This window comes from Bos grunniens, chromosome 17 (assembly GCF_055505025.1).
Source record: "Bos grunniens cultivar Pamir isolate PY7600 chromosome 17, Bosgru_T2T1.0, whole genome shotgun sequence".
Lineage (NCBI taxonomy): Eukaryota > Metazoa > Chordata > Mammalia > Artiodactyla > Bovidae > Bos > Bos grunniens.
This window is the reverse complement of record NC_141181.1, coordinates 273087-300518: the sequence shown is the minus strand read 5'-3', so window position 1 is coordinate 300518 and position 27432 is coordinate 273087. Positions and strand designations below refer to the sequence as shown.

The 27432-nt window shown below is 42.0% G+C and overlaps 1 pseudogene across 1 annotated transcript; it reads right to left on the bottom strand.

Annotated features, from left to right (window-relative positions):
* Positions 1-83: 83 nt before the first annotated feature.
* Positions 84-25370, bottom strand: LOC147354902 (spermatogenesis-associated protein 31A6-like; annotated as a pseudogene). The gene is made up of 4 exons (XR_015144914.1): positions 25319-25370; positions 2898-2954; positions 2262-2322; positions 84-1991 (listed from the first exon to the last, which is right to left on the bottom strand). The product of XR_015144914.1 is annotated as a spermatogenesis-associated protein 31A6-like (transcript).
* Positions 25371-27432: the final 2062 nt, after the last annotated feature.

The following is a 27432-nucleotide window of genomic DNA, read 5'->3' as shown; positions in this document are numbered from 1 at the left end:
TGGAGTCCAGCATAGGTGTTGGACCTGGGTCTCCATGTGAGCTTGAGGTTGTAGTGGTTGACACTGGAACATGGATGGAATCCAGAGTAGGGGTGGAACCTGGGTCTCCATGTGAGCCCAAAGTAGTGCATGAAATTGAGGCATGGTTTGAGCCAGGAGTTGGCATTGGACCCAGGTCTCCATGTGAGCTCGAGATTGTGGTGGTTGATACTGGGACATGGATGGAGTCTGGAGTAAGGGTGGAACCTGGGTCTCCATGTGGGCCTGAAGTGGTGCTTGAATGTGAGGCATGGTTTGAGCCAAGAGTTGGGCTTGGACCTGGGTCTCCATGTGAGTTCAAGGTGGTGGTTGAAACTGGGGCATGTTTGGAGTCCAAGGTAGGGATTGGTCCTGAATCTCCATGTCAGCTTGAGGTTGTGGTGGTTGACACTGGGACATGGATGGAGTCTGGAGTAGAGGTGGAACCCGGGTCTTCATGTGAGCCCAAAATGATGGTTGAAAATGAGGCACGGTTTGAGCCAAGAGTTGGGATCGGACCTGGGTCTCCATGTGAGCTCGAGGTGGTGGTTGAAATTGGGGTGTGATTGGAGTCCATGGTGGGGGACGGGCCTGAGTCTCCATGTGAGTCAGAGGTGGCGGCTGAAAGTGAGGTATGGTTGGAGCCAAGAGTTGGGGTCGGACCTGGGTCTCCATGTGAGCCCAAGTTGGTGGTTGAGAGTGAGGCATGGTTGAAGCCAAGATTTGGGTGCTGGACTGGGTCTCCATGGAAACTTCAGATGATGGTTGACATTGGGGCATGATTGGAGTCAAGGGTAGGGGTTGGGCTTGGGTCTCCACAGAGGTGATGACTGCAACTGGGGCATGGATGGAGTCAAGGATTGAGGTTGAGCCTGGGCCACAGGGTGGGTCAAGTGCTTGGCCAATGACAGTTTTGAAGTTACTTTAGCTGGAATATGGAATGGTTTGGCTTTAGAGAGTTCATTAAATAAGACAGGGCATAACTCTAGAGCTTACCCAGGTACTGTGACAGCAGCTATGAGAGACTCACTGTGCAGAAAGGGGAGACCCCAGAAGAGCTGGCTGCATGTCTTCTGTAGACAGTCCCCCAAAGTGTCAGGATATCGGGGCTTCTCAGGACCAAGCAGCTGTTCATGTTTGCCTTTTATGTTCCAGAAGTGTTGGTGACCCAAGGTGTTCTGTTTGTGACCCAGTGACTCAATCCTCTTCCCTAAAGAATTCAGGTGGTAGCTTGACTCCTCCTTCTTTTCTTTCTCCTTCCAAAACTTCAGTTCCACTCTCTTGGTGATTAGTATTTCCAGAAGCTCCTGGACATCAGGGTTGATAAAAGAGAGGCTACTAGCCTCTACCTGCCTGTTTCTGGGATCTCCCAAGAATGAGGCCTCTGGTGGGTAGAGCAGAAGGCTTTTTCCCTGAGACTCTAAATGTGTCAAGGTGGACAAGCTCCAAGCTTTGGCTGCTTCCTGTCACCAGGCCAGGGTTGTTCCAGGACTGTTCGAATGGACAAGCCCTGATATGGCTGGTCTCAAGGGGAGTGTGGAGATAACCTGTGTGGGATGGTGCCCAGTGCGAGTGCCGTAGAGTCACCCTGAGTGAGACTCAGCATGGAGCCTGATGGTTTTGGGGCAGAGCAGGGTGCTGAAGGTAGAGGGTAAGCTCTCCCATGAGGGAGGCTTGGTGGGGAAGGGGAAAGAGCCAGTGGCCAGGGTGAAAGGCTGTCCAGGGGAAATAAAGGCTCTGGTGTTGGAGAGGCATTCAGGTATGACTCTGAGTAAGTGGAAACTGAGCCTGGAGAAATGGTAGAAGCCCACGGTAGAGGTTTCTTGGTCAGAGGAGCTGGAGAAATGGTGGGAGCTGCCTCTTCCCTGCATGGTTGGTGGGCTCCAGCAGGAACTGCTTTGCAAACCTCACCAGGTGAATCTTCACATGAGACCTGATGAAAGCTGCCCTTGTCAAGAAACCTCCCTAGGTGTCTGCAGGAGACATGAAGAACAAACTTCAGCCAGGAGCTGCCAGGCCAGGAGGACCAGACAGGCCAGGCAGGTGTGGGCAGCTGCACCCCACAGCCCTGCACAGCCCCAGTACTGACTTCACAATACTCCTGCTGTTCCTTACCACAGGATGATAGCCATATCCCGCCCCCAGGACTCCTCTTCCCAGCTCAGCCCCAGGCTGCCGGTATCCCTGAGTTCACACCATAGGCTCTAGAAGAACCCCCTAGAAAGAAAGGGTAGATTCTCTACCTTTGCAGAAGTGAAGTCAGGTCCCAGACCTCTTCCAGTGATTCCAGGAAATCTCTGCAAGCTGGAAATCAGCAGACTGGGTCATGGTGATGAAGATAGGAGCCTAGGTGTCTTATAGAAGTTGAGTGCTTTGTCTCTTTAAGGGGACACCACTGGGAGATTGGAGCCCAAGCACCAGTGTCCAACACCACATGATCCCTGACAGTGATGGTGAAGCTCGTGAAAGGGTTTATCACTTAAAGTTTTTCCATACCCTTTACTCCTTGCTGCCCTCACAACCTACCTGTAGGTGAAACGGGCAGGCATCACTTTGCAGTTGAATCTGAGCAAAGTTAAACCACGTGTCCTACATGTACTGGAGGGCTCACTTTCCAATCCAGGTGCTAGTAATCCAGTGCAGCCCACACACCCCTTTGGTACAGAGTCTTTTCCAGGTCCCTCACAGCTACATTCTACACATGGAATCTGGGAAGTATCTGGATTCTGCTCTCCTTCCCAGAAGCCTCCCTGGGGGTTCTGTTTCTCAAGGGAGAAGTACAGCCACTGGCCCCCCTCAGAGTCCGTGGAGCTGGGCCTCATGGCCAGAGAGGTGGGGACTAACACTTGGGGCACTCATGGCTGGATGTCAGAACTCACCTTTCAAAGCACATTTCTCTTGCTGCTCCTGCTTCTCCCTCTTTGTTCCATTCAATTCTGAGAGAGAGAAAAAATGACGGCTTAAGACCCAAATCTCAGTCTCCTCTCTCTAGACAAGCAACAGACACTAGTGTCCATACATAAAATGACTATCTACATTTCACTGACAGAGCTCTGTGATTTTTCTTTCCTTTCACTCATTTTTAAAGTGAATAAAATATTTTCTGTTTTCTTTCTTTGAAGAACAAAAGATTTTCAATGTCAGATGCACTCTGTACTACTTTTGTCACTGTTCCTCTGCTCAAGAAACACACACATTCTCAGACTATGGGTGAATCTTAGCTTCATCAGGTAGAGCTCTGCTTCTTGATGCCAGCCCCACCCCCAGCCCCTGCTCTGAGGCTCTTGGGATATCAGCATTACCAGAAGATCAGCCCTGAGACACTGTTCACAGCTGCTGAACTAGTGCTTAGAGTCCTGTCCTCTGCCTGAGATTGAACCAAGTATCCAATCCTCAACCCCTGGTAACTTTGTTTGGGACATGCCCTGGAGCCCCTACCACACCTGGACAACTGAGCTGAGATCTTTGGGTAGAAATCCTAGTGTTCACTCTATCTCCTGCCCAGCCTGGTTTGTCCCTAGAGGCATGATGTTCTATTCTTCCTTGAAAATAGATGCCCTGTTCTTTCCCACCTCAAGAATCTCTGGTTGATTCAGAAAAGTAGAAAGAATAATAAAAAAGATTTTATATGCTTGTGAGTCTGGATCAAGTGTTCCTTATCTTTCTGATGTTCCCATGTTTCCTAGGGGGAGGAAAGGATGGGTTTTTCTCCAGGTAGGGGAGGATTAAGAGAGCCCCAGTCCACACAGAAAGGCGAGGATGGTATCGATTTCCCAGAAAGGGGAGCTGGAGTTCAGCCAAGTATCAAAAGTGCTTTTCAGAGAAAGGAGAGGATTCTCCTTCATCTGAATCATACTGCTGCCCTCAGACAACTGAGCACAGGGTGTGCGGTTGGGGACTAAAGTACTAGGTCCACCTCATAGAGCTGTGGTCTGGTCACAAAGGGCCCTTGTGGGTAAGAGGGAGTAGCAGAGGAGGAGGCTGGACTATAGCCCCTCCCTAACCATCCAGCTCTGCAGCTTCATGCATCTCCCTTCCTCTGAGCCTTCCCATCCTACCTTCTCATCCTTTTAGATAGAGACATTAGTCAAGTGCCGATTCAGTCCACCTAGAACTCAGAGAATTCCTGGTTCCTTTCATATCACTCCTTGAGCACCATCACTACTTTTAAAAATCTGGAGTTCTGCCTAACTTTGGTTACTCCTATGTATTTTTTACTCTTAGGATTTTTTTTTTTTAATTTCAGTTATTCTTTATTATATTCAACTACAGGCAATTAAAAATTGGATAAAAATTATTTAAAATTTACAAAGCAATCAAATATAAAGCAAATTGAAATAGTTAAACCTTCAGAGTCAATTTTTCATAAGTTGTAGCACCCTTGTTTCTGAAATGAATAAACTGAAGAAAAACTTTTGAAACATCCTGTACACATACCCACACATCCTTTATTTTTTTTATTTTTAAATGTATTTATTTATTTTACTTGTAGGCTAATTACAATATTGTAGGGATTTTGCCATACACTGACATGAATCAGCCGTGGGTGTACATGTGTTCCCCATCCTGAACCCTCCTCCCACTTCCCTCCCTATCCCACCCCTCAGGGTCATCCCAGTGCACCAGCCCTTAACACCCTGTCTCATCCTTTAAACAAATCAGCCCAGCATTTTCAAATCTAAGGATCAAGGTTTTTGTTTTTTTTTTTCAATTCAACATCTTCCTTCAGTATATGTTATAAGTTGAATGCTAGCAGCAAATTCTCCCAGTCTTTGTTTATCTGGGAATGTTTTTATTTTACCTTTTTTCTGAAGCATAGATTTTATAGACATGGAATCCTTGGGTGACAAGTTTTTTCCTTTCAGCTCTTTGAATATGGCATCTCACAGTCTTCCCTCTGCTGTTGCTGATTGGAAGTCACTGATTAATCTTACTGTGTTCCCCTCGTATATGGAGAACCGTTTTTCTCTTGTTACTTTCAAGACTGTTTTCTGGATTTTTCCACACTTTGACCAAGATTTGTCTTAGAGTGGATGAGTTTGCTTTCATTTTTCCAGAGGTAAACACTGCCTCTGGAAATTGTTTTCCATCAGAATTTTAAAAGTTTTCAGCCATTATGTCTACAAGTAATTTTAACCCTCCCCTTTCTCTCCCTGCTTTCTGATAGTCTCTTTCCTTCCATACTTGATGATGTGCTGAATGGATGCCATGGATCATTTTCCCTCAACATTTTTTCTCTTTGTTTTTACATTGATTTCTATGAATCCATCTTCAAGTTTATGGATTATTTCTGCTAGCATCTCAAATGTACTATTGAACCTGTCTAATCAATTTTTCATTTTAATTATTTTAGTTTTCAAATACAGAATTTATATTAGTTTCCTTTTTTAAAAAAATAATTTTTGTAGCTCTTCATTGAGTTTCTCTGTTTGTTGACTTAGTATCATACTTTCATCTAATTCTTCAAACATGGTTCTATTATTTCATTTTGTAGTTATCATTATTTTGATACTTTATCTTTTGACCTTCATATTGAATTTATAATTAATATATGAGTTATCAGTGGTATGTTATACAAATGCTTTACTCACCACCATTACAATATTAGAGTTTTCTGATTTTAACTGTATACTTACCTGTCCCAGCAGGTTGATAAGGAGTCCAAGCCTAAAGCCCCTTTAAGGAGGAGGGAAACTTTCTTTTTCACATTCTTTTGCCTTAGACAAGTAGGCATTGTAGGGAGAAATATCTCAGGTTCAAGGACATTCCTTTTTTTGAGCTTTGGATGTATGTTATAGGAAAGGGTCTGGGCAAAATGCTCACATCCTTGAGGTGTTTTTTGTCTATTCTCAGAAGCTAGTTGAGAAGTATATATGGCTCCACTTAAATTAGTGAGGTAGGTGGGTACACTCCTACCCCCTTCTGATGTCTGTGTCAGAAGCTTTTTCTGTCATCTTAACTTTAAGCAAAATATACACAAAGCTCTGAGTGACTGAGACTGTCTTTGGTCCCAGAGTTATATCTTCTTCAGACACCATGAATTCAGTGGCATTGGTCACCGTTGACTGCTAGGTTATCATCTTGGGGGCTTGTCCAGGATCTTCAAGACAAGGTAAGAACACTCAGAGTTGAGACTCTTTTGCTGTTTTACTGTGGTCTCTACTTTACTAAACAGAAGCATATGGACCAAACTTCTATTCCCCAGTTAGTTTTTCCTGGTCCCTCTGACCATTTCATATCTGCTTGGGGAATTAGAGTTATTAACCTTGTGTGCCGGATTGTAGACTTTCAGGGGACTTGCAATCCATGCTGTTATTGTGTTTTTCTAGCCAGACCCCCATTCCAAGTTTTACAGGACACTGCAGGCAGGAACACTTTAGGGAGCTAGCTGGAGCTCTAGCTCCAAGGACATCTCTCAGACTGGAAATCACCATCCTGACCCCAGAGACACAGAGGTAAGTTCTTGTCATGGCTATGCCTCTGGACTATATGGATTGAGGCATTGCTGGTGAGCATGAGATTCCTGAGGACACAGATTGGGACACCCCAGATTTGGGCAGATTGAAAATGCATCAGGCTTTTTCCCTTAGTAGTGGTAGCTCATAGCAGACCAGAGAAAGCCCTCCAGTGGCCCTTGTCTCAACTCAGATATTCTTTTTGTACAGTCTGGTGGACAGGAATAAAAATGATGATGTTGGCACTCCATGAATATGAAGGATTAGTTTTTCCTCACAGGTGGGCCCTCCGTCGCCTCCTTTGTTATTAAGTAGACTCGTGTGGCCACTCTCAGGAGGATGTCTTGGGTTTTCTATTTGTCCCTTTATGACTTGCTCTTCTACTGTTGTGAGGAATGTGTGCAGGCACACAGAAGTTGGGTGCTTCCCCTAGTAGTCTTGGCTTGGCAAGCATCCAGAAAACTACTCTGCTCCACCCCAGGTGGCACCGGAATAAAGGGGAAATCAAACCAAGGTTTTAATGGTGAGGACCTGGACATCAATCTGGGATGCCATCAGGTTTAACCCTGGTGCATCTCCACCACACTTGGGTGGTAGAACGAGGGGGGATGGGAGTAGGACACCTTCATTGGTAAGAGACAGGTTAGCTCTGGCCAGGGAAGGAAGCTTAGGTGGAAAATCAGTCTCCAACCTCATCTAGAGCAGGGGCAGACACCTCCGGTAGAAAAAAGCCATAGCACTGGGCGCTGCTTTTTTCTCTCTTACAGATGGGAGCTAACAGTTCCAGAAACACCCCCTTGAATAATATCTTGAAAAACTGGGATAATTTTGATCCTCAAGGCCTAAAAAATCCCTTATATACAGGGTTTCTTTTCTTTAAGAGAAGATCTCACCTGCCCAGAGAGATAATCTCTGATGAGACATCTTATCTATCAGTCTACCCCTGTCATCAGAGCCAATTTGAACACTCTCTGGTTTAAATTTTAGCTATGAAGCTATGACTACAAGAAGGAGAGATGACATTTTGGACCCTGAGTAGCCATGTGTATTCTTTAGACTCCAGAGAAAACTAGTTAAAATGAAATCTTTTCGAAATTGCAAAACTGGTTCTTTTTGCACATGTGATTACTAAAAGTTTGACTTGTTAAAAAGTCAAACTTTTTTGGGGAGCTCTTATCCTACCTGAGAAACAGAAACATGCCTGGGGGAAAACCTGAGTTAACTCTTATCATGTCCTTGAGATACACAGCCCACTCTATCTGGGACTCCAGCCATGAGCTGGAACTCAAGCCAAGAAAAAAAAAAAAAAAAAAAGGAACAAAGAGACATTTTAAATTTCAGGCAGAAAACTGTAAGGTTTCTGTCTGTCCAGATTTGTGTGTGTCTCAGTGTATGTCTCCATCCTTGGAAAAAATTGCTAAAGGCTAAGTGGTTCAATGAGCTCTAATTAATTGGTTTAAAGAAAAGTAAGTGCTTACAAATCAAACAATTCTAAATTCAAGAAAATTAAAGTAAATGAATTTCAGGCTTGTGTGAACTGGGAAATAATCATTATTGAATTGATACATGATATTGATATTTGTTTATTGATTTAATTAACAGAGACATTGTGAAGATACTTTTATAAATGACATAACTTTGGGTGATTTATCCTTAACAATCTACAGAATGATGATGTAAAGTACAAGTCATGGTTGCTGAAGAAAAGTAAGATGTGTGTTTTTAATAAAAAATAATAAGGAATGGAATTACATCCTATTAAGGAAAAAGAAAGTAAGTCTAAATTTACAGGTGGCTGTCCTCTAAATGGACAAATGAAGTGATGAATACAGGAAGTGTAAAAAAGGTGTGTGGCAAGTGAAATAAGAGTTTTGTGCATGGTACAAGTTGGTTAAGACATTAAACTGCCTTTGAAGTCTTATTGTTACTATAACTAAGTGATTAACTATTGTTTCACAGTGAATATAAGCTGTTACCAAACTGGAATTTGGTTTTCTCTAGCTGATTAAAAGAACAAAGTTTTATTGGAATGTGGCTTTTGATAACAGACTATAGCACATATGAACAAAGCTCATTCTGCTTCTACAAAAGTTAACCCTTCTTCAGGAATTTAAAATGGATTAAAAATGGCTATAAACCAAACAGTTGGGGCTATGAGAGGTCCAAGATGGCTGCTTGGCTTTTCCCAGCTCCCTGACAAACTTCATTTTTATTTGATAATGCCTTTCCTGGCTTCAGGATTAATATCTAAGAATAGAAAAAAAAAATGGTTAAAAGGTGCTTTCCACAATCTCCAGTGATTAGGGCACCCACTTTGCTGGACAGGTCATACAGACATTCACAAAAACTTCATGAGCTTCTTGGAGATGATCGCTTTCACTGATGTGATTGGTCATTGGGCAAGGACAACGAAGAAAGAGATCAATTGCATGGGATTGAGTAGATTGCTAAATATGACCACAATTTTCATGATTTTTTGTCTGACATATTGTTGATTTTTAATCTGTGTTTTCAGATATAAAGAAGCACTTCTCCTCGAGTTACTGATCTTTTAAAACAATCTAGTGATTTATTCCTATGGGTAAAATTATACTTTTTTCTCTCTGCTTCATCGCTCCAGAAATTGGAGACACTTGGGTTCTGAACAGCCTTATCAAGTAAATAAAAAGACTGTCTCCCGACATATACTGGGGAGCTGTAAAAGAAAAATTCAGCCTACTGATGTCAGGCCTATGGCATCTATTATGTTTCACTGAATATTAAGTTCCAGTTTTGTTAATTAAGGTCTGTATTTACTAAGACTCACTTCTTAGATAGCTCCTTGTGGTTATTTTACATTGCTAAGAGGTTTAATTAAGTTGTTAAAAAGGACACTCTGATTTTGTTTCTAAAGTTTATCTCAATAACCAGTCTTTGAATAAAGATCAGATGCTCAGGATCTACAACCAGGAGATCAACAGCAGATTATAGTCATTTAACAAACTAAGTCAGATGACCGGGAGATGTCACTGGGCTATACCTAATACAAGTTCTTGACTTAAGTTCTTACTTATGATTCTACTATTACTGCTAACTGTAGTTTTTCTATGTTGCCTGTTTCAAGAAGTGTTGTTCCTTACATTATCAAGTGTGTGACTGAGCCACTGATATAATAATGGTATACAATTCCATATGAAATCCCTAGGTGTGGAAAGAAGAGAAGCGAAAAGCAAAGGAGAAAAGGAAAGATATAAGCATCTGAATGCAGAGTTCCAAAGAATAGCAAGAAGAAATAAGAAAGCCTTCCTCAGCGATCAATGCAAAGAAATAGAGGAAAACAACAGAATGGGAAAGACTAGAGATCTCTTCAAGAAAACTAGAGATACCAAGGGAACATTTCATGCAAAGATGGGCTCAATAAAGGACAGAAATGGTATGGAACTAACATAAACAGAAGATATTAAGAAGAGATGGCAAGAATACACAGAAGAATTGTACAAAAAAGATATTTCAGACCCAGATAATCACGATGGTGTGATCACTCACCTAGAGCAAGACATGCTGGAATGTGAAGTCAAGTGGGCCTTAGAAAGCATCACTATGAACAAAGCTAGTGGAGGTGATGGAATTCCAGTTGAGCTATTTCAAATCCTGAAAGATGATGCTGTGAAAGTGCTGCACTCAATATGCCAGCAAATGTGGGAACCTCAGCAGTGGCCACAGGATTGGAAAAGGTCAGTTTTCATTCCAATCCCAAAGAAAGGCAATGCCAAAGAATGCTCAAACTACTGCACAATTGCACTCATCTCACATGCTAGTAAAGTAATGCTCAAAATTCTCCAAGCCAGGCTTCAGCAATACATGAACTGGGAAGTTCCAGATGTTCAAGCTGGTTTTAGAAAAGGCAGAGGAACCAGAGATCAAGTTGCCAACATCTGCTGAATCATGGAAAAAGCAAGAGAGTTCCAGAAAAACATCTATTTCTGCTTTATTGACTATACCAAAGCCTTTGACTGTGTGGATCACAATAAACTGTGGAAAATTCTGAAAGAGATGGGAATACCAGACCACCTGACCTACCTCTTGAGAAATGTGTATGCAGGTCAGGAAGCAACAGTTAGAACTGGACATGGAACAACAGACTGGTTCCAAATAGGAAATGGAGTTCGTCAAGGCTGTGTATTGTCACCCTGCTTATTTAACTTCTATGCAGAGTACATCATGAGAAACCCTGGGCTGGAAGAAACACAAGCTGGAATCAAGATTGCCAGGAGAAATATCAATAACCTCAGATATGCAGATGACACCACCCTTATGGCAGAAAGTGAAGAGGAACTCAAAAGCCTCTTGATGAAAGTGAAAGAGGAGAGTGAAACAGTTGGCTTAAAGCTCAACATTCAGAAAACGAAGATCATGGCATCTGGTCCCATCACTTCATGGGAAATAGATGGGGAAACAGTGGAAACAGTGTCAGACTTTATTGTTGGGGGCTCCAAAATCACTGCAGATGGTGACTGCAGCCATGGAATTAAAAGACGCTTACTCCTTGAAAGGAAAGTTATGTCCAGCCTAGATAGCATATTGAAAAGCAGAGACATTTCTTTGCCAACAAAGGTCCATCTAGTCAAGGCTATGGTTTTTCTAGTAGTCATGTATGGATGTGAGAGTTGGACTGTGAAGAAAGCTGAGCACCGAAGAATTGATGCTTTTGAACTGGTGTTGGAGAATACTCTTGAGAGTCCCTTGGACTGAATGGAGATCCAACCAGTCCATTCTAAAAGAGATCAGTCCTGGGTGTTGTTTGGAAGGACTGATGCTAAAGCTAAAACTTCAATACTTTGGCCACCTCATGCAAAGAGTTGACTCATTGTAAAGGGCTCTGATGCTGGGAGGGATTGGGGGCAGGTGGAGAAGGGGACGACAGAAGATAAGATGGCTGGATGGCATCACGGACTTGATGAACGTGAGTCTGAATGAACTCCGGGAGTTGGTGATGGACAGGGAGGCCTGGCATGCTGCAATTCATAGGGTTGCAAAGAGTCAGACATGACTGAGCGACTGAACTGAACTGCATTATACTGGTGTGACTCTGTATATGAGAATAAGCAACTAGAGGGAATATTTTCCTGGACCAAGAGACTAGTGAGACAGCTGCAGTCCAGAGACTTTTGCTACTCTGAGGGCCTAGTCCAGTAACAGCACATTGAGTGGCCTATCATTGAAATCTTCAACGGACCTGGGAATGAGTCTTCCCAGCACCATGGGACAAGATGGCCATGAAGTGCCCCCCAAACCGTGGTCAAAATCATGGCCATAAAGGGGCCCTGTGACTGGAAACTGGTACTTGCTGTCTGCCTTCTACAGATTAAATCATGGACACTACATCTTCTGACTTTCAACATCCCCTGAATGAAAATCAGAAATTAGACACTTGCTCTGTACTCTGAAAAAGATAGACAAAACAGTCTTTTGGATAGTTAGATTTTTTCAGGTAAAACTTTTCTTAAGCCCAAATTCTTGTATCTTCTCATACCCAGAAAAACACTAAAATTGTTAATGGTGACAACTACTTTGGCTTATATGTTAATAAGAGGCCACAAATTAAGCGGCCAAAGCCTACTTGGACAAACTTAGATAACTGGCTACCTGGCTATAAGTCTGCCTAAAACAGCTGACTACATAGGGGTTCAGACACATTCTTCTAAAAAGAAATGTTAAGATTTAATTTGTCTGTTAAGGTTCAGGTTGTCACTCTTTCAGCTACTGCTAACTGGATTTGTTTTATCTACCTGTCAAATGGCCCCATTCTTATAAACAGGGCAGCCAAAGTGTTGACTGTATCTAGACCATGATCAAAGTTACTACCAAATGTAACCTGATTCTTACTCTTGCTTGGACTGTTAATTACAATAATTAGTTTACTGATTTTTGGTCTCTGACTTTTACTCTGCTTCTCTTGTTTGTTCTTTCTAAAGGATACAATGGTTTCCCAGACAAAGTGAGAGTGATGCAGAGATTCTGGTCACTCTTCAAAATGGACTCCCCTGATGTTCCACTCTGGTCACAGATAAAATCTTGGTTTACCAGCTCTCCGTGGTGAAAAACTAACTTGACTGCAATAATTGTAATCATTCTGTTTTGCTATTTGCTCCTTACATCTGTAACTGTGTAATGAGATCTGTTTCTAACCATCTGAAAACATTTAAAATACATATGATTGTTCATACTCCTACAATTTCTACTGCCTCTAGCTATTACTTGGGACCCTTGGATCAGAAACCTAAATAAAAGGGTAAGGAAAATATGTTGCTTCAGTAACTTAGGGGTGGCACCCCTCACCTGCAGGAGGCAGTTACTGACAGATTTCTCCACCCCTTTCCCTTCAGCAACAATATTCTTATAAAAAGAAAAGAGGGGAATGAGAGAGTTACCTTAGGCAGGTAGATAAGGAGTCCAAGCCTAAGGCCCCTTTAAGGAGGAGGTAAGCATTCTTTCTTTGTCACTTTCTTTTGCCTTAAACAAGTAGGCTCCTTGGGCAGCAGTATCTCTTGTTCAGGCACATGCCTTTTTTTGAGCTTTAATGTATATTATGGGAAAGGGTCTGAGCAAAATGCTCACATCCTTGAGGTATTTTTAATCTATTCTCAGCAGCTAGTTGAAAAGTATATAAGGCCCTGCTTAAATTAGTGATGGGGGTAATCTCCTACCCACTTCTGATGTCAATGTCAGAAACTTTTTCTGTCACGTTCGCTTTAAATAAAATCTACACAAAGCTCTGAGTAACTGAGACTGTCTTTGGTCCAGCAGTTAAATCTTCTTCTTTGGACACCACGAATCCAGTGGCACCAATCACCATTCACTGCTAAGCTATCACCAGGTAGTTTTATACTTTGATATATTTTCCTTTTGCGAAGGAGCATCATTTCATTTCAGCTTGTAGAACTCCTTGTAACATTTCTTATTAGACTGATCTAATGGTCATGAAGTCCTTCAGCTTTTGCTTGTCTGGAAAATTCAGTGTCTCCTTCACTTCTGACGGACAACTTTACTAGGTATTCTTTCTTTCAATTAACTTTTTCCCCCTTTCTCTACCTCTTGTCTTTCTCCCTTATAATTCATGTCATAGGCCCTTGAACATCCTCAACTACTGTAAGGATCAAGGGCAAAGTATGTGGCTGATAAAAACCACAATCAAGAGCCCATGCTCAGCTGATTGGTGAGTCTCATCTTCTATGTGAAAACACTCTATCAAGACCTGTCAAGACTCATATAGTTGGCTGTCTTATGCAAAACCAACACAGAGAGTGAAGGAAACTGAGGAAACAGGAAAATGTTCCAAACAAAAAAATGACATAAAGTTTCAGAGACAGTCCTTATTATTATGGAAAGAAGTGATTTATGTGGTACAGAGTTTGAATTAATGGTTTAAAAGATGTTCACTAATGTCAGGATAACAAGGTGTGAACAAGCAGAAATTTCAATGAAGAGATAGAAAGTATTTTATTTTAAAGTAACAAACAGCAACTGCAGATCTGGTTTCTTGTTGTTTTCATTTGAATGTTATATTTTTCTGTCTCTTCAGTTTCAGTGTCTGTGTGTCTTTAGCTCTGAAGCGAGTTGATTGTAAGCAGCATAGAGATGGGTCCTTTTTTATTTCCAATCAGTAATCTTTTGACTGGATCACATTTTATATCAAAATGACTTATACAAACAGCTTCATTCTTATATTAAAATGTTGTATCCTGAAACTTCACTGAATTTCCTTATTAGTTTTGAGACCTTTTTAATGACATCTTTATGGTTTTCTATATATACTACCATATCATCTGCAAATAATGATAGTTTTACTTCTTCCTTTCCAATTCAAATTCTTTTTTATTTCTTTTTCTTGTCTGATTGCTATAACAAGGACTTCCAATATGATCTTAAGTAGAAGTGGTGAGATGGAGAATTCTTGCCTTGTTCCTAAATTTTAGAGAAATGGCTTTCAGCTTTTCACCATTGAGTGATATTAACTGTGTATTTGCCATAATTGACCTTCATAATGTTGAGATATAGTCCCTCCAAACTTATTATGATGACAGTTTTCATCACAAATGGATGTTGAATTCGGCAAATATTTCCTGCATGTATTAAGATAATTATATGATTTTTATCTTTTAGTTAATGTGATGTATGATAGTGATAGATTTGCAAATATTGAAACATTCTTTCATCCCTGTAATAAACCCAACTGGATCATGGTATATGATCCTTTTTATATATTGCTGGATTTAGTTTACTACTCTTTTCTTTAGGAGTTTCTACCTACATTCATCAAAGATACTGGTCTACAACTTTCTCTTTTGTAGTGTCTTTAGTTTTGTATCAGGGTAAATATGGCCTCATAGAATAAATTGGAGAGTACTCCATTCTCTTCAAGTTTTTGGAATAGTTTGATAAGAGTAGGTGGGACCTCTTCTTTGTATGTATGGTAGAAATCCCATGTGAAATTGTCCAGTCCTGGACTTCTGTTGTTTGGAGGGTTTTTTTAATTACAAATTCAATTTCATTACTAGTAACTGATTCATTCAAGTTGTGTGTTTCATTTTAATAAAGTGTGGGCAGATTGTATCTACTAGAACTGTATCCCTTTCTTCTAGGTTCTCCAATATGTTGACATATAACTGTTCACATTATTATTTTATGATATTTTCTCTGTGCTACTGGTTGTTATTTTCCTCTTTCATTTCTTATTTTGTTTATTTGGGTCTTGTGTCTTCTTTTCTTGGTTAACCTGGGAAAAGGCTGGTCAATTTTATTTATGTTAAAAAAATCTTGGTTTCATTGATATTTTTTCCTATTATTTTTGTCCTTTGTTTATTTCCTCCATTCTGTTAACTTTGGGGTTTTATTATTCTTATTTTTATAACTACTTCAGGAAGTAGGTTATTGCAGATTTTATTTGTATTTTGAGGAAGGACCTTATCATTATAAACTTCTCAAACTGATTTTCCTGCATCTCATATAGTTTGCAGTAATGCATCTGCATTTTCATTAGTCTCAAGGTATTTTCCAATTTTCTGTCTGAGATCAGTTCAATTCAGTCACTCAGTAGTGTCTGTCTCTTTGCAACCCCATGGACTGCAGCACACCAGGCCTCCCTGTCCATCAACTCCCGGAGTTTACCTAAACTCATGTCCATTGAGTTGGTGATACCATCTAACCATCTCATCCTCTGTCGTCCCCTTCTCCTCCTGCCCTCAACCTTTCCCAGCATCAAGATCTTTTCCAATGAGTCAGCTCTTTACATCAGGTGGCCAAAGTGTTGGAGTTTTAGCTTCAACATCAGTCCTTCCAATTAACATCCAGGGCTGATCTCCTTTAGGATGGACTGGTTGGATCTCCTTGCAGTCCAAGAAACTCTCAAGAGTCTTCACCAACACCACAGTTCAAAAGCATCAATACTTCAGTGCTCAGCCTTCTTTATAGTTCAACTCTCACATCCATACATGACCACTGGAAAAACCACAGCCTTGACTAGACAGACCTTTGTTAGCAAAGTAATGTCTCTGCTTTGTCATAGTCAATAAAACAGAAATAGATCTTTTTCTGGAATTCTTTTGCTTTTTTGATGCTCCAGCAGATGTTGGCAATTTGGTCTCTGGTTCCTCTGCCTTTTCTAAAACCAGCTTGAACATCTGGAAGTTCACGGTTCATGTATTCCTGAAGCCTGACTTGGAGAATTTTGAGCATTACTTTACTAGCGTGTGAGATGAGTGCAATTGTGCGGTAGTTTGAGCATTCTTTGGCATTGCCTTTCTTTGTCATGGAAATATTCACTGACAAATTGCTTTGTTGTTGTTAGCATTTTTAGTCTCATGCTTTTTCTCATTTTCTTTCAGCAATTTATTTTTAATTTCATACTGGTGTGACCAGAGAAAAAATGCTTTCGATACTTTTTGTTCTCTAATTTTTTGAGATTTGTTTTGTGACCTAGCATGTGATGTATCCATATGAATGTTTCATGTGCACTTAAAAATAATCTTTATTATACTACTTCAGGTTACAATGTCATGTAGTGATATATGAAGTCCAGTTGGTCCGACTCTGTGCGACTCCATAGACGGCAGCCCACCAGGCTCCCCCGTTCCTGGGATTCTTCAGGCAAGAACACTGGAGTGGGTTGTCATTTCTTTCTCCAATACATGAAAGTGAAAAGTGAAAGTGAAAGTGAAAGTGAAGTCGTGTCCGGCTCATAGCAACCCCATGGACCACAGCCTACCAGGCTCTTCCATCCATGGGATTTTCCAGGCGAGAGTACTGGAGTGGGTTACCATTGCCTTCTATATAGTCACTAGCAGTCTGTTAATGAAAGAAAGGAATGTCTTAAAACTCAGAATGGCACCAGGCCCCTCATCTATAAGACGCATTTTGGGATAATCTTGGTACCAGGTGATTCATCCTAGGCCATAAAACAATTGACTTGAATCTTGTAGAAGGGCAGATTACCATACAAATGGTTTCATTTACATAGATTAGGGGAACAATTAGGGGAACAAAAACCAGTATGTCTGAGTATAACATACTGGTTTGTCAAGTAGTTTCTCAGCCATTAGGCAGGACCGACTTGAAGACAGGTAAATGCATAGTACATTAACATAGCTTAAGACAATTTCTATAAGAAAAATGCATTGGTTAACTCAAGTTTTGAGAATAGTTAACTTCAGGTGGAACCAGGTGTTATTATGGCAACACAGTACTTTAAGAGAAACCTTGTTTTTAAATTTATATCAGTTCAGTTGAGTCGCTCAGTCGTGTCCGACTCTTTGCGACCCCATGCATAGCAGCACGCCAGGCCTCCCTGTCCATCCCCAATTCCCGGAATTCACTCAGACTAACGTCCATCGAGTCAGTGATGCCATCCAGGCATCTCATCCTCTGTCGTCCCCTTCTCCTCCTGCCCCCAATCCCTCCCAGCATCAGAGTCTTTTCTAATAAGTCAGCTCTTCACCTTAGGTGGCCAAAGTACTAGAGTTTCAGCTTCAACATCAGTCCTTTCAATGAACGCCAAGGACTGATCTCCTTTAGGATGGACTGGTTGGATCTCCTTGCAGTCCAAGGGACTCTCAAGAGTCTTCTCCAACACCACAGTTCAAAAGCATCAATTCTTTGGCACTCAGTCTTCTTCACAGTCCAACTCTCACATCCATAAATGACCCATGGAAAAACCATAGCCTTGACTAGACGGACCTTCGTTGGCAAAGTAGTGTCTCTGCTTTTCAATATGCTCTCTAGGTTGGTCATAACTTTCCTTCCAAGGAGTAAGCGTCTTTTAATTTCATGGCTGCAGTCACCATCTGCAGTGATTTTGGAGACCCAAACAATAAAGTCTGACACTGTTTCCACTGTTTCCCCATCTATTTCCTATGAAGTGATGGGACCGGATGTCATGATCTTCGTTTTTAGAATGTTGAGCTTTAAGCCCACTTTTTCACTCTCCACTTTCACTTTCATCAAGAGGCTTTTGAGTTCCTTTTCACTTTCTACAATAAGGGTGGTGTCATCTGCATATCTGAGGTTATTGATATTTCTCCTGGCAATCTTGATTCCAGCTTATGTTTCTTCCAGTCCAGGGTTTCTCATGATGTACTCTGCCTAGAAGTTAAATAAGCAGGGTGACAATATACAGCCTTGACGAACTCCATTTCCTATTTGGAACCAGTCTGTTGTTCCATGTCCAGTTCTAACTGTTGCTTCCTGACCTGCATACACATTTCTCAAGAGGCAGGTCAGGTGGTCTGATATTCCCATCTCTTTCAGAATTTTCCACAGTTTCTTGTGATCCACACAGTCAAAGGCTTTGGCATAGTCAATAAAGCAGAAATAGATGTTTTTCTGGAACTCTCTTGCTTTTTCAATCATCCAAAGGATGTTGGCAATTTAATCTCTGTTTCCTCTGCCTTTTCTAAAATCAGCTTGAACATCTGGAACTTCCCAGTTCATGTATTGCTGAAGCCTGGCTTGGAGAATTTTGAGCATTACTTTACTAGCATGTGAGATGAGTGCAATTGTGCAGTAGTTTGAGCATTCTTTGGCATTGCCTTTCTTTGGGATTGGAATGAAAACTGACCTTTTCCAATCCTGTGGCCACTGCTGAGGTTCCCACATTTGCTGGCATATTGAGTGCAGCACTTTCACAGCATCATCTTTCAGGATTTGAAATAGCTCAACTGGAATTCCATCACCTCCACTAGCTTTGTTCATAGTGATGCTTTCTAAGGCCCACTTGACTTCACATTCCAGCATGTCTTGCTCTAGGTGAGTGATCACACCATCGTGATTATCTGGGTCAGGAAGATCTTTTTTGTACAATTCTTCTGTGTATTCTTGCCACCTCTTCTTAATATCTTCTGCTTCTCTTAGGTCCATACCATTTCTGTCCTTTATTGAGCCCATCTTTGCATGAAATGTTCCCTTGGTATCTCTAGTTTTCTTGAAGAGATCTCTAGGCTTTCCCATTCTGTTGTTTCCCTCTATTTCTTTGCACTGATCAATGAGGAAGGCTTTCTTATCTCTTCTTGCTATTCTTTGGAACTCTGCATTCAGATGCTTATCTATCTTTCTTGTCTCCTTTGCTTTTCACTTCTCTTCTTTTCACAGCTATTTGTAAGGCCTCCCCAGACAGCCATTTTGCTTTTTTGCATTTCTTTTCCATGGGGATGGTCTTGATCCCTGTCTCCTGTACAATGTCATGAACCTCTGTCCATAGTTCATCAGGCACTCTATCTATCAGATCTAGGCCCTTAAATCTATTTCTCACTTCCACTGTATAGTCATAAGAGATTTGATTTAGGTCATACCTGAATGGTCTAGTGGTTTTCCCTACTTTCTTCAATTTCAGTCTGAATTTGGCAATAAGGAGTTCATGATCTGAGCCACAGTCAGCTCCTGGTATTGTTTTTGCTGACTGTATAGAGCTTCTCCATCTTCGGCTGCAATGAATATAATCAATCTGATTTTGGTGTTGACCATCTGGTGATGTCCATGTGTAGAGTCTTCTCTTGTGTTGTTGGAAAAGGGTGTTTGCTATGACTGAAAGGTTGTTGTTGAATCACGCAAAGACACCGGGATTCTTGGCTCCTGGAGGAGAAGAATTCAATCCGGGGCCAGGGACGAGGCTTGATTGCTCAGAGCTTTTGTGTAATAAAGTTTTATTAAAGTATAAAGAAGATAGAGAAAGCTTCTGACATAGGCATCAGAAGGGGTCAGAAAGAGTACCCACTTGCTAGTGTTAACAATGAAGTTATATAATCCAGAGAATGTCTGGAGATTGTAAAGATCTCATCAGACCTACTCCCATAATTTACATTTTAAGATAACACTGTCCTCAGGCAGGATACACCCTTGTAAAGACCAGGTCTACTTCCATAATTTACATTTTAAGATAACAGAAGGTTTAATCCAGAGACTGTCCTTAGGCAGGATACATTAGTGTTATATAATCCTAAAGAATGTGGAGAAAGAAAAAAAAGTTTGTCCTTTCTTCCTCCTTGAGAATTCCAGACCCCTCTCTCCTTGGGGACCCCTAGACTCCTTATCAACCTGCCTAGGAACTGACTCTCTCATTCCCCCCTTTTCTTTTAGGAGAATTATGTTGCCTAGGGAAAAGGGGCATCGTTCTCATTCCATAACTGCTTCCAAGCTGACAACGGGCGTTGTCCCTAAATTGGTGAGGCAACATATTCTCCTAATCCTCATATTGAAGATATCTGATCCAGGGGCCCCAAATAGTAGCTGGAGGAGGTTGCAACAGTAGCAGGAGTTTGAGCAATCATCTGTAACTTAAAAGCTTTCATGCAGCTAGAAACAAATCCAGTTATACAGTTACAGATGCAGGGAGCAAACAGCAAAAACACAACATTCAGAATCAAAATTAAAAGTCACATCAAAGCGCAAAGTTTTGCACCAGTCCATTTTAGGGTTGGTAAATGTCATCAGATGAATAAGAGGCATCGCATGTGATTGTTGTCGAAGGTATTCACAGATTTGGAGAAAGTCTTTTCCTTGAAGTGGAGATGTCCACCTCTGGAAGCCTTCCACTGATGAAGAGGGGAGCGCTCCGCAGACCCAGCAGTTAGACCGATTGTGGAATGCAGCATAGGAGTGAGCCCAGGACAGGAAGGCATTGTCTTGAGGCGCAAACGGCAGACTCAGGATTTTTGGAGTCAGCAGAAGTAGACTCACATAGATTATCAGGCCCATCCGCTGCCCTTTGCTTAACTCTAGAGCTTGGGTCAGAGCCACAAGCTCCGCTAACAGAGCACTGGTTCCCTGGGGGAGAGATTTTGCTTCCAAAACCTGTTCAACAGCCACCACGGCGTAACCTGCTTTACGCATTCCATCCCAAACAAAAGAACTGCCATCTGTAAATATTTCCATGTCAGGATTGTCTAATGGGGTATCCATTAGATCCTCCCAAGCTGCATAGTTTAAAGTTTGGAATTGAGAACAATCGTGATCAGGTGTTTCATTTTCCTTCTCAGGAAGTAAAGTGGCAGGATTTAGATTTCCACAAACTTTAAGCTTAGTTACTGGTCCTTCTAACAACAATGACTGATATTTAAGAAGTCTACTGTCTGTCATCCAAATATTAACCTTAGAATTTAATATTCCACTCACATCATGAGAAGTCAGTACAGTAAGGTTTCATCCATTAATTACTTTTAAAGCTTCAGGTGCTAATAAAGCCACTGCCCCAATTACTCTTAGGCAGTGGGGCCACCCACGTGAAACTACATCTAATTCTCTGCTTAGATAAGCAATAGATTGCTGGTGAGGCCCTCGGGGTTGTGTCAAAACTCCCAATGCCACTCCCAATGCCACACCTTTTCTTTCAGTGACAAACAAATTAAATTCTGACCCTGTGGGCAAGCTCAGAGCTGGAGCTTGCAGGAGAGCAGTCTGAAGAACCTTAAAAGCCTTTTGAGTTTCTGGAGACCAAACCAGTTTGTCGGTTTGGGCCTGCTGAGTTTCAGCTATAAGTTTATATAAAGGCCCGGCAAGTTCCCCATAACCCAGAATCCAAATGCGACAGTAACCTGTGATTCCCCAAAATCCTCTCAGTTGTCTTAAAGGCATAGGTAGGGGATGATTTAGTATAGGTTTAATTCTCTCAGGGCCTATGGCCCTAGTCCTTTCTCATATGATTAGGCCCAGATATCTAACCAATTGTTGACAAAGCTGAGCCTTTTCTCTTGATGCCTTGTAACCACAGCCTGCCAGAAGGTTTAAGAAATCTTCTGAGGCTCGCAATATCATCTACATATTGTAACAACACTGCTTCAGAGCTATTAAAGTTTTGTAGATCCCGTGACAAACTTTGTCCAAATAAGTGAGGACCGTCACGAAATCCCTGGGGCAAAACTGTCCAGGTTAACTGAGAAGCTGGCTGCGTAGGGTCTTCAAAGGCAAATAGAAATTGACTTTCTTCCACCAACGGTACTGAATAGAAGGCATCCTTTAAATCAATTACTGAGAAATATTTGGCCCATTCAGGAATTTCAGACAGTAGGGTATAAGGATTAGGCACCACGGTGTGTAAAGGAACTACAGCCTCATTTATTATTCGTAAATCTTGAACTAGTCTCCATTTACCATTTGATTTCTTTATACCCAAAATAGGAGTGTTGCAAGGACTGTTACAGGGAATTAATAGTCCCTGCTCCTTAAATTTTCAATGATGGGTTTTAACCCTTCCTTAACTTCAGGTTTCATTGGATACTGCTTCTTATGTGGAAATACGTGTGGGTCTTTGAGCTTAACAATTACAGACATAGCATTTTGTGCTCGACCCACAGATTTTCCATCAGCCCATACTCTAGGGTTTACATTTTGTTCAACCAAAGGGAGAGAAAGAAAGGGCTCCATATTCATGAAAACAGAGGCATGGAACTTGCTCAGTATATCCCTTCCCAAAAGGGGTGAGGGAGATTATGGCAGGATCAGAGACTTGTGTGAAAATAGCACAGAATCCCAGTTGCAAGATAAATAACTGAAATAATACCTTTCGGCTCATCCAGACAGTCCCATTATGGAAGTGGATCGGGAAGAAAGTGGGCCAAGGGCTTCAGTAAGCACAGAATAAGTTTACCCAGCATCTAAAAGGAGTTGATGGATTATCCCCCCAAAATTATTAATACCCGGGGTTCCTCAGGTGTAATTAGGACGGGAGCTTGTGTGGGGACCCCCGGGCACCTTCAGTCCTGATTGTCTTGAGAGTCCAACCCCGGAGACCTACGCCTCTGGGGGTAGTCTCTCTTCCAGTGTGGTCCTTTGCAGACAGGACATGGAGTCGGGGGTGGCTTAGATGCCTGAGGGCAATCCCGCTTGAGGTGCCCCTCCTTTCCACAGTAATAGCAAGCCCATCCCTTTTCACCTGGGCCCCTCTGGGCATTTTTCTCAGGCTGTTTAAGAACGTTTTTCATAGCCATGGGGAAGGCTTCTGCCTTTTCCTTTGTCTTTTTTTTTTTTTTTTTTTGCATTTCTTTCTTTTCCTCATATTCCCTACCATAATAGACTGTCTGAGTCAGTTGTAACAGAGTATCTAAAGACTGATTTGGTCCATACGCCCATTTTAATAGCTTATCTGGAGCGGATATCCGGAGCTGACTGAGTGAGAAATCTATCCTTAAAGATCACTTTTCCCTCTTCACTTTCTGGATCAATCTCAGTGAATCTGTGAAGGCCTTCTCTCAGTCTATGTAGGAATTTACCAGGAGCTTCCTTCTACTCCTGTTCTATGTCTGCCAATTTGCCATAGTTTAAAGGCTTAGAATTCGCCTGCCTAAGTCCTTCAAGAATACATCTAACAAAATGACTCTGATCCCATCTTCCTTTAGCTGTATTGTAGTCCCAGTGTGGTTCTATAGTTGGGACTGCCTGATTTCCAGTGTGGAGGGCCGCTATCTCGTTCTCCCTCTTCCCTACTGATTCATTACCAAGCCATTCATCTCCATAAGCAACCGCTTTTCCCAAAACGCGAGTCTTTGACTCGGGAGTCAGCATTTGTCCCAAGATATACATCACATCCTTCCAAGTGAGGTCATAAAGCAGAGTGACACCTCTAAAACTCAAATATATTTTTCTGGATCCTCTAAATAGTCTCCCAGATCCTCCTTGATTCTTTGTATTTCTTGATAAGAGAAAGGCTTATTAACTCTCACAGACTGATTATTTCTCCCAGTGGGTGTTTCATAAAGAGGCAACAGCTTGTGTGGCTGTTCCTCAGTTTCTGTGGCTGCTCTGTGCACATGATCCCAGGGATAGATTGGAGAAACCTGTTTTTCCTCTTCTCTTTGTCTCCTGTCCTCCATCTCATCTCCTACTTTGATGGTCTGAGTTTCTACTGAAACCAGAGTAGTCTGAGGTCATACTGAGACAGGAGTTGTTTGGACCTCCATGTGGGCAGTTTGAATCTCAGTTTGGATTTCCACTGAGACCAAAGCAACCCTTCTGAGGGGGGTTCTCTGGCTTTCAGTTTTCTCAGCTTGGGGCCCCAGGTACGGGGACAAAGTAAGAGGACAGGAGGGAGCTGAAGGTTTCACACCCAAATCTATACCCCTAGGACATAAGTCTGGCATATTTCACAGAGAGCAAAAGGGCAACACATATGCTACTTCTACCCATTTCCCTTGTTCCTTACAGAACTGGTCTAATTGTAGAACAGTATTATACTTAAGAGACCCTTCAACTGGCCACCGTTTGCCGTCCTCCAATGGATACCGTGGCCATGCAGTATCACATAGGAAGACCAGGTGTGTTTTCTTTAAGCCCTGGGGATCAAATCTATCCCAGTTTTTCAGGATACAGTTCAAAGGAGTGAGGCTGGAATTGTTAGCTCCCATCTGTAAGAGAGAAAAAAAGCAACCAGCGCCATTTTTCTACCAGAGGCGCCCCTCCCTGCTCTAGTTGGGGGTGTAGACAGACGTTACACCAAAAGCTTTTCTTTCCTGGTCGGACTTAGTCTGTCCCTTACCGACGCAGGCACTGTCTGCATCCCTCCAGGTTCTACCACCGAAATGGGGTGGTGATGTATCAGGGGTAGACTTGACAGCATCCCTACTTGACGTCCAGCTCTTCACCTTTAACCTTGCTTGCCTCTGATGTCACCCGGGGTGAATCAGAGTAACCTTCTGGAATGCCTCCCAAGCTAAGACTACTAGGGAAAACATTTGTCACCTGAGTGCCTGTGCATGACCCTGAATATTTCCTGACTACAATAAGACTGACACAAACATAAAACTGAGAAGTTCTTTCCAAGCGTCACCACACCAGTATAATAGCCTCCTCTGATCCACTAAGACCCAGCATTACCAAAGAAAAAAAAACCATTGCAGTCAAGCTAGAGCTCCATCTAGCTTCTGAACTTTCGATTCCTAGCGAGGCTAAGCGCTTTCTTGACTACCAATCCAAGTTTGGGACCTAAGCCACAGTACACAATAACAGTATAGATCACAAGTCCCTTGAAAGTCTATGATCCGATAGATTAGGTTAGTACTTCTAATTCCCAAGGAGTTATGAAATGGTCAAAGAGACAGAAAAGTTTGACCGAGAAAGGATAGTTCGGCCCACACTCTTTGCCCATTTCTGGTCAGTTCCCAAAGAAGACGTTGGGTGCCTCTTGGCATTGGCAGGTCGGTATAACCCCCCGACAGGTTTCTGCCATAAGCCATATGAGATCACCATGGAACCGCAGAGCAGGGCTCCTTACTTGCTTCACGCAGGGCATGTCATTCATTCACACAAGCACACCGTAGAAGTAGTAAAGCACAGCAGAAAACGTGTTCGCTTAGAGAACAAAGAACCAAAGCTCCAAGCATCCTTACCTTGTTCTGAAGGATCCCGGATGAGCCTCCAAGATGAAAGGTTATTGTTGAATCACACGAAGACACTGGGATTCTTGGCTCCTGGAGGAGAAGAATTCAATCCAGGGCCAGAGACAAGGCTTGATTGCTCAGAGCTTTTGTGTAATAAAGTTTTATTAAAGTATAAAGGAGATAGAGAAAGCTTCTGACGTAGGCATCAGAAGGGGGCAGAAAGAGTAGCTTGCTAGTGTTAACAATGAAGTTATATAATCCAAAGAATGACTGGAGGTTGTAAAGACCTCATCAGACCTACTCCCATAATTTACATTTTAAGATAACACTGTCCTCAGGCAGGATACACCCTTGTAAAGACCAGGTCTACTCCCATAATTTACATTTTAAGATAACAGAAGGTTTAATCCAGGGGTACATTAGGCAGGGTACATTATTGTTATATAATCCTAAGGAATGTGGAGAAAGAAAAAAAGTTTGTTCTTTCTTCCTCCTTGAGAATTCCAGACCCCTCTCTCCTTGGGGATCCCTAGACTCCTTATCAACCTGCCTAGGAACTGATTCTCTCATGACCAGCGCATTCTCTTGGCAAAATTCGATTAGCCTTTGCCCTTATACAATACGTAAGTACATTTGAACAGATTCTGATTGACCCTTTGCACTGTATAAAGTGATACGCTTAGACAAATGCATATTGACATGTATCCATCCTAAACAATTACTTCCAATTCCCCACTCTATGATCTGCTTATCATCTACGTAGCTTTATCTTTCCAAGAATGTCACATGGGGTCCTACTGGGTGCAGCCTTTTCAACTGGATTCTTTCATTTAGCCATATGCATCTAAGATTTATCCCTGTCTTTGAAGGATTTATGTTTCATTCCTTTCCACTGTTGAGTGTTATTCCTTTGCATGTATATAGGAGGAAAATAAATTTCCCTCTCCCCTTCTAGGTACTTGGTTGAGCCCTCCTTCTCCATCATTAAACACAAATTATCAGGAGAAAAACAGAATTTTAATGAACATGTATACCTTTGCATAGAGAGGAGATGCCAAGGAAAACTGAGTCACTCCCTGAAATGACCAAAAACTTCACCTTAAATACCTCTTCAGCCCCAAACGGAAGAAAGACCTTGAGGGGAAGGCAGAGGCCATTTATGGCAGATTACTATGCAAAGCACAGTAAATAAACAGATGATTGTTTGCAGATTTAAGTCCTAACTTCTTCACCGATAAGTATTCCTTCCTTGAGATGTAATTATCCTTCTCCTAGGTTCAAATGGAGATTTCCTGAATAAATGTAAATGAATCTCACAGAAGGGCAACCTCGTCGTCCCCGGTGAGCTAGCTGCTAAGAATCTGCCTGCTAATGCGGTGGACACAGGTTCTATCCCTGAGCCAGGAGTATCCCACATGTCTCAGAGCAGCTAAGCTCATGCACCACAACTACTGAGCCAGCACTCTAGAGCCGGGGAACCACAACTACTAAATGCAGGCACCACAGCTACTGAGCCAGTGCTCTAGAGCCGGGGAGCCACCACTACTAAATGCGGGCACCACAACTACTGAGCCAGTGCTCTAGAGCCGGGGAGCCACCACTACTAAATGCGGGCACCACAACTACTGAGCCAGTGCTCTAGAGCCGGGGAGCCACCACTACTAAATGCAGGCACCACAGCTACTGAGCCAGTGCTCTAGAGCTGGGGAGCCACCACTACTAAATGCAGGCACCACAGCTACTGAGCCAGTGCTCTAGAGCCGGGGAGCCACAACTACTAAATGCAAGCACCACAACTACTAAAGCCCACACACCTAGAGCCCATGCTTTGCAACAAGAGTAGAACCAGTTCTCCACAACTAGAGAAAGCCCTCTCAAAGCAACGAAGACACAGGGTGGCCATAAAGAAATGAATACGTCTTTAAAAAAAAAATAGGGGGCAACCTCTACTCAGTTGTTTTTATTATTATTTTAAATTTATCAAACTAAAATAATTCATGTCAAACAGACATAATTTTGGGTGGTGTGTTCTGGTCCCCTTGATATCTGTGTACACCAATTTGCTTGCACATTCATTTACTAAAGGATATCCTGATTTCTTCAAGTTTGTAGCCATTGTGAAC